This window comes from Heptranchias perlo, unplaced genomic scaffold (genome assembly GCF_035084215.1).
Source record: "Heptranchias perlo isolate sHepPer1 unplaced genomic scaffold, sHepPer1.hap1 HAP1_SCAFFOLD_571, whole genome shotgun sequence".
NCBI lineage: Eukaryota > Metazoa > Chordata > Chondrichthyes > Hexanchiformes > Hexanchidae > Heptranchias > Heptranchias perlo.
This window is the reverse complement of record NW_027139593.1, coordinates 30,001-38,205: the sequence shown is the minus strand read 5'-3', so window position 1 is coordinate 38,205 and position 8,205 is coordinate 30,001.

Genomic DNA, 8,205 nt, shown 5'->3' with positions numbered 1-8,205 from the left:
CTGTCCCATCAAACACTTCCAGGGCAGGTACAGGGTTAGATACAGAGTAAAGCTCCCTCCACACTGTCCCATCAAACGCTCCCAGGGACAGGTACAGGGTTAGATACAGAGTAAAGCTCCCTCTACACTGTCCCATCAAACACTCCCAGGGCAGGTACAGGGTAAGATACAGGGTAAAGCTCCCTCTACACAGTCCCATCAAACACTCCCATGGCAGGTACAGGGTTAGATACAGAGTAAAGCTCCCTCTACACTGTCCCGTCAAACACTCCCAGGGCAGGTACAGGGTTAGATACAGAGTAAAGCTCCCTCTACTCTGTCCCATCAAACACTCCCAGGGCAGGTACAGGATTAGATACAGAGTAAAGCTCCCTCTGCACTGTCCCGTCAAACACTCCCAGGGCAGGTACAGGGTTAGATACAGAGTAAATCTCCCTCTACACTGTCCCATCAAACACTCCCAGGGACAGGTACAGGGTTAGATACAGAGTAAAGCTCCCTCTGCACTGTCCCATCAAACACTCCCAGGTCAGGTACAGCACGGGTTAATTACAGAGTAAAGCTCCCTCAACACTGTCCCATCAAACACTCCAAGGGCAGGTACAGGGTTAGATACAGAGTAAAGCTCCCTCTACACTGTCCCATCAAACACTCCCAACGCAGGTTCAGTGTGAGATGCAGAGTAAAGCTCCCTCTACACTGTCCCATCAAACACTCCCAGGGCAGGTACAGCACGGGTTCAATACAGAGTAAAGTTCACTCTGCACTGTCCCATCAAACACTCCCAGGGCAGGTACAGGGTTCGATACAGAGTAAAGCTCCCTCTACACTGTCCCATCAAACACTCCCAGGGCAGGTACAGGGTTAGATACAGAGTAAAGCTCCCTCTACACTGTCCCATCAAACACTTCCAGGGCAGGTACAGGGTTAGATACAGAGTAAAGCTCCCTCCACACTGTCCCATCAAACACTCCCAGGGACAGGTACAGGGTTAGATACAGAGTAAAGCTCCGTCTACACTGTCCCATCAAACACTCCCAGGGCAGGTACAGGGTTAGATACAGGGTAAAGCTCCCTCTACACTGTCCCATCAAACACTCCCAGGGCAGGTACAGGGTTAGATACAGAGTAAAGCTCCCTCTACACTGTCCCATCAAACACTCCCAGGGCAGATACAGGGTTAGATACAGAGTGAAGCTCCCTCTACTCTGTCCCATCAAACACTCCCAGGGCAGGTACAGGGTTAGATACAGAGTAAAGCTCCCTCTGCACTGTCCCGTCAAACACTCCCAGGGCAGGTACAGGGTTAGATACAGAGTAAAGCTCCCTCTACTCTGTCCCATCAAACACTCCCAGGGCAGGTACAGGGTTAGATACAGAGTAAAGCTCCCTCTGCACTGTCCCGTCAAACACTCCCAGGGCAGGTCCAGGGTTAGATACAGAGTAAAGCTCCCTCTACACTGTCCCATCAAACACTCCCAGGGCAGGTACAGGGTTAGATACAGAGTAAAGCTCCCTCTACACTGTCCCATCAAACACTCCCAGGGCAGGTACAGTGTTAGATACAGAGTAAAGCTCCCTCTACACTGTCCCATCAAACACTCCCAGGGTCAGGTACAGGGTTAGATACAGAGTCAAGCTCCCTCTACACTGTCCCATCAAACACTCCCAGGGCAGGTACAGGGTTAGATACAGAGTAAAGCTCCCTCTACACTGTCCCATCAAACACTCCCAGGGCAGGTACAGGGTTAGATACAGAGTAAAGCTCCCTCTACACTGTCCCATCAAACACTCCCTGGGCTGGTACAGGGTTAGATACAGAGTTATGCTCCCTCTACACTGTCCCATCAAACACTCCCAGGGCAGGTACAGGTTTCGATGCAGAGCAAAGCTCCCTCTACACTGTCCCATCAAACACTCCCAGGGCAGGTACAGGGTTAGATACAGAGTAAAGCTCCCTCTACAGTGTCCCATCAAACACTCCCAGGGCAGGTACAGGGTTAGATACAGAGTAAAGCTCACTCTACACTGTCCCGTCAAACACTCCCAGGGCAGGTACAGGGTTAGTTACAGAGTAAAGCTCCCTCTACACTGTCCCATCAAACACTCCCTGGGCAGGTACAGGGTTAGATACAGAGTAAAGCTCCCTCTACACTGTCCCGTCAAACACTCCCAGGGCAGGTACAGGGTTAGATACAGAGTAAATCTCCCTCTACACTTTCCCATGAAACACTCCCAGGGCAGGTACAGGGTTAGATACAGAGTAAAGCTCCCTCTACACTGTTCCATCAAACACTCCCAGGGCAGGTACAGGGTTAGATACAGAGTAAAGCTCCCTCTGCACTGTCCCATCAAACACTCCCAGGTCAGGTACAGCACGGGTTAATTACAGAGTAAAGCTCCCTCAACACTGTCCCATCAAACACTCCAAGGGCAGGTACAGGGTTAGATACAGAGTAAAGCTCCCTCTACACTGTCCCATCAAACACTCCCAACGCAGGTTCAGTGTGAGATGCAGAGTAAAGCTCCCTCTACACTGTCCCATCAAACACTCCCAGGGCAGGTACAGCACGGGTTCAATTCAGAGTAAAGTTCACTCTGCACTGTCCCATCAAACACTCCCAGGGCAGGTGCAGGGTTAGATACAGAGTAAAGCTCCCTCTACACTGTCCCATCAAACACTCCCAGGGCAGGTACAGGGTTAGATACAGAGTAAAGCTCCCTCTACACTGTCCCATCAAACACTTCCAGGGCAGGTACAGGGTTAGATACAGAGTAAAGCTCCCTCCACACTGTCCCATCAAACACTCCCAGGGACAGGTACAGGGTTAGATACAGAGTAAAGCTCCGTCTACACTGTCCCATCAAACACTCCCAGGGCAGGTACAGGGTTAGATACAGGGTAAAGCTCCCTCTACACAGTCCCATCAAACACTCCCAGGGCAGGTACAGGGTTAGATACAGAGTAAAGCTCCCTCTACACTGTCCCGTCAAACACTCCCAGGGCAGGTACAGGGTTAGATACAGAGTAAAGCTCCCTCTACTCTGTCCCATCAAACACTCCCAGGGCAGGTACAGGATTAGATACAGAGTAAAGCTCCCTCTGCACTGTCCCGTCAAACACTCCCAGGGCAGGTACAGGGTTAGATACAGAGTAAATCTCCCTCTACACTGTCCCATCAAACACTCCCAGGGACAGGTACAGGGTTAGATACAGAGTAAAGCTCCCTCTGCACTGTCCCATCAAACACTCCCAGGTCAGGTACAGCACGGGTTAATTACAGAGTAAAGCTCCCTCAACACTGTCCCATCAAACACTCCAAGGGCAGGTACAGGGTTAGATACAGAGTAAAGCTCCCTCTACACTGTCCCATCAAACACTCCCAACGCAGGTTCAGTGTGAGATGCAGAGTAAAGCTCCCTCTACACTGTCCCATCAAACACTCCCAGGGCAGGTACAGCACGGGTTCAATACAGAGTAAAGTTCACTCTGCACTGTCCCATCAAACACTCCCAGGGCAGGTGCAGGGTTAGATACAGAGTAAAGCTCCCTCTACACTGTCCCATCAAACACTCCCAGGGCAGGTACAGGGTTAGATACAGAGTAAAGCTCCCTCTACACTGTCCCATCAAACACTCCCAGGGCAGGTACAGGGTTAGATACAGAGTAAAGCTCCCTCCACACTGTCCCATCAAACACTCCCAGGGACAGGTACAGGGTTAGATACAGAGTAAAGCTCCGTCTACACTGTCCCATCAAACACTCCCAGGGCAGGTACAGGGTTAGATACAGGGTAAAGCTCCCTCTACACTGTCCCATCAAACACTCCCAGGGCAGGTACAGGGTTAGATACAGAGTAAAGCTCCCTCTACACTGTCCCATCAAACACTCCCAGGGCAGATACAGGGTTAGATACAGAGTGAAGCTCCCTCTACTCTGTCCCATTAAACACTCCCAGGGCAGGTACAGGGTTAGATACAGAGTAAAGCTCCCTCTGCACTGTCCCGTCAAACACTCCCTGGGCAGGTACAGGGTTAGATACAGAGTAAAGCTCCCTCTACTCTGTCCCATCAAACACTCCCAGGGCAGGTACAGGGTTAGATACAGAGTAAAGCTCCCTCTGCACTGTCCCGTCAAACACTCCCAGGGCAGGTCCAGGGTTAGATACAGAGTAAATCTCCCTCTACACTGTCCCATCAAACACTCCCAGGGACAGGTACAGGGTTAGATACAGAGTAAAGCTCCCTCTACACTGTCCCGTCAAACACTCCCAGGGCAGGTACAGGGTTAGATACAGAGTAAAGCTCCCTCTACACTGTCCCATCAAACACTCCCAGGGCTGGTACAGGGTTAGATACAGAGTAAAGCTCCCTCTACACTGTCCCATCAAACACTCCCAGGGCAGGTACAGGGTTAGATACAGAGTAAAGCTCCCTCTACACTGTCCCGTCAAACACTCCCAGGGCAGGTACAGGGTTAGATACAGAGTAAAGCTCCCTCTACACTGTCCCATCAAACACTCCCAGGGTCAGGTACAGGGTTAGATACAGAGTAAAGCTCCCTCTACACTGTCCCATCAAACACTCCCAGGGCAGGTACAGGGTTAGATACAGAGTAAAGCTCCCTCTACACTGTCCCATCAAACACTCCAAGGGCAGGTACAGGGTTAGATACAGAGTAAAGCTCCCTCTACACTGCCCCATCAAACACTCCCTGGGCAGGTACAGGGTTAGATACAGAGTTATGCTCCCTCTACACTGTCCCATCAAACACTCCCAGGGCAGGTACAGGTTTCGATGCAGAGCAAAGCTCCCTCTACACTGACCCATCAAACACTCCCAGGGTCAGGTACAGGGTTAGATACAGAGTAAAGCTCCCTCTACACTGTCCCATCAAACACTCCCAGGGACAGGTACAGGGTTAGATACAGAGTAAAGCTCCCTCTACACTGTCCCATCAAACACTCCCAGGGCAGGTACAGGGTTAGATACAGAGTAAAGCTCCCTCTACAGTGTCCCATCAAACACTCCCAGGGCAGGTACAGGGTTAGATACAGAGTAAAGCTCACTCTACACTGTCCCGTCAAACACTCCCAGGGCAGGTACAGGGTTAGATACAGAGTAAAGCTCCCTCTACACTGTCCCATCAAACACTCCCAGGGCACGTACAGGGTTAGATACAGAGTAAAGCTCCCTCTGCACTGTCCCGTCAAACACTCCCAGGACAGGTTCAGGGTTAGATACAGAGTAAAGCTCCCTCTACACTGTCCCATCAAACACTCCCTTGGCAGGTACAGGGTTAGATAGAGAGTAAAGCTCCCTCTACACTGTCCCATCAAACACTCCCAGGGCAGGTACAGGGTTAGATACAGAGTAAAGCTCCCTCTGCACTGTCCCGTCAAACACTCCCAGGGCAGGTACAGGGTTAGTTACAGAGTAAAGCTCCCTCTACACTGTCCCATCAAACACTCCCTGGGCAGGTACAGGGTTAGATACAGAGTAAAGCTCCCTCTACACTGTCCCATCAAACACTCCCAGGGCAGGTACAGGGTTAGATACAGAGTAAAGCTCCCTCTACACTGTCCCATCAAACACTCCCAGGGCAGGTACAGGGTTTGATACAGAGTAAAGCTCCCTCTACACTGTCCCATCAAACACTCCCAGGGCAGGTACAGGGTTAGATACAGAGTAAAGCTCCCTCTACACTGTCCCGTCAAACACTCCCAGGGCAGGTACAGGGTTAGATACAGAGTAAAGCTCCCTCTGCACTTTCCCATGAAACACTCCCAGGGCAGGTACAGGGTTAGATACAGAGTAAAGCTCCCTCTACACTGTCCCATCAAACACTCCCAGGGCAGGTACAGGGTTAGATACAGAGTAAAGCTCCCTCTACACTGTCCCATCAAACACTCCCAGGGCAGGTACAGGGTCAGATACAGAGTAAAGCTCCCTCTACACTGTCCCATCAAACACTCCCAGGGACAGGTCCAGGGTTAGATACAGAGTAAAGCTCCCTCTACACTGTCCCATCAAACACTCCCAGGGCAGGTACAGGGTTAGATACAGAGTAAAGCTCCCTCTACACTGTCCCATCAAACACTCCCAGGGCAGGTACAGGGTTAGATACAGAGTAAAGCTCCCTCTACACTGTCCCATCAAACACTCCCATGGCAGGTACAGGGTTAGATACAGAGTAAAGCTCCCTCTACACTGTCCCATCAAACACTGCCAGGGCAGGTACAGGGTTAGATACAGAGTAAAGCTCCCTCTACACTGTCCCATCAAACACTCCCAGGGCAGGTACAGGGTTAGATACAGAGTAAAGCTCCCTCTACACTGTCCCATCAAACACTCCCAGGGCAGGTACAGGGTTAGATACAGAGTAAAGCTCCCTCTACACTGTCCCATCAAACACTCCCAGGGCAGGTACAGCACCGTTTCAATGCACAGCAATTCGAGAAAGGAAACTTTCACTTCATTTATTTGGTGTTGGGATTAGACCATCTCTCTGCTCCCCATCATTGGGATGTCCTGTCTCTCCAGGATATTGGGATGAGACCCTCTCTCGCCCTCTCCATCACTGGGATGTCCTGTCTCTCCAGGATAATGGGATGAGACCCTCTCTCTCCCTTCCCCTACACTGGGATGTCCTGTCTCTCCAGGATATTGGGATGAAACACTCTCTCCCCCTCCACCTACCCTGGGATGTCCTGTCTCTCCAGGATATTGGGATGAGACCCTCTCTCTCCCTTCCCCTACACTGGGATGTCCTGTCTATCCAGGATATTGGGATTAGACCCTCTCTCACCCTCCCCCTACCCTGGGATGGTCTGTCTCTCCAGGATATTGGGATGAGACCCTCTCTCACCCTCCACCTACCCTGGGATGGTCTGTCTCTCCAGGATGTTGGGATGAGACCCTCTCTCTCCCTTCCCCTACACTGGGATGGCCTGTCTCTCCAGGATATTGGGATTAGACCCTCTCTCTCGCCTTCCCCTTCACTGGGATGGTCTGTCTCTCCAAGATATTGGGATTAGACCCTCTCTCTCACCCTCCCCTTCACTGGGATGGTCTGTCTATCCAGGATATTGGGATGAGACCCTCTCTCTCACCCTCCCCTTCACTGGGATGGTCTGTCTATCCAGGATATTGGGATGAGACCCTCTCTCTGCACCCCCTCAATGGGATGGCCTGTCTCTCCAGGATATTGGGATGAGACCCTCTCTCTGCACCCTCCCCCTACACTGGGATGTCCTGTCTCTCCAGGATATTGGGATGAGACCCTCTCTCGCCCTCCCCTACACTGGGATGGCCTGTCTCTCCAGGATATTGGGATTAGACCCTCTCTCTCGCCCTCCCCTTCACTGGGATGGTCTGTCTCTCCAAGATATTGGGATTAGACCCTCTCTCTCACCCTCCCCTTCACTGGGATGGTCTGTCTATCCAGGATATTGGGATGAGACCCTCTCTCTGCACCCCCTCAATGGGATGGCCTGTCTCTCCAGGATATTGGGATGAGACCCTCTCTCTGCACCCTCCCCCTACACTGGGATGGCCTGTCTCTCCAGGATATTGGGATGAGACCCTCTCTCTCACCCTCCCCTTCACTGGGATGGTCTGTCTATCCAGGATATTGGGATGAGACCCTCTCTCTGCTCCCCCTCAATGGGATGGCCTGTCTCTCCAGGATATTGGGATTAGACCCTCTCTCTCGCCTTCCCCTTCACTGGGATGGTCTGTCTCTCCAAGATATTGGGATTAGACCCTCTCTCTCACCCTCCCCTTCACTGGGATGGTCTGTCTATCCAGGATATTGGGATGAGACCCTCTCTCTGCACCCCCTCAATGGGATGGCCTGTCTCTCCAGGATATTGGGATGAGACCCTCTCTCTGCACCCTCCCCCTACACTGGGATGTCCTGTCTCTCCAGGATGTTGGGATGAGACCCTCTCTCGCCCTCCCCTACACTGGGATGGCCTGTCTCTCCAGGATATTGGGATGAGACCCTCTCTCTGCAACCCCTCAATGGGATGGTCTATCTCTCCAGAGTATTGGGATGAGACCCTCTCTCTGCACCCCCTCAATGGGATGGCCTGTCTCTCCAGGATATTGGGATGAGACCCTCTCTCTGCACCCTCCCCCTACACTGGGATGTCCTGTCTCTCCAGGATATTGGGATGAGACCCTCTCTCTGCACCCCCTCAA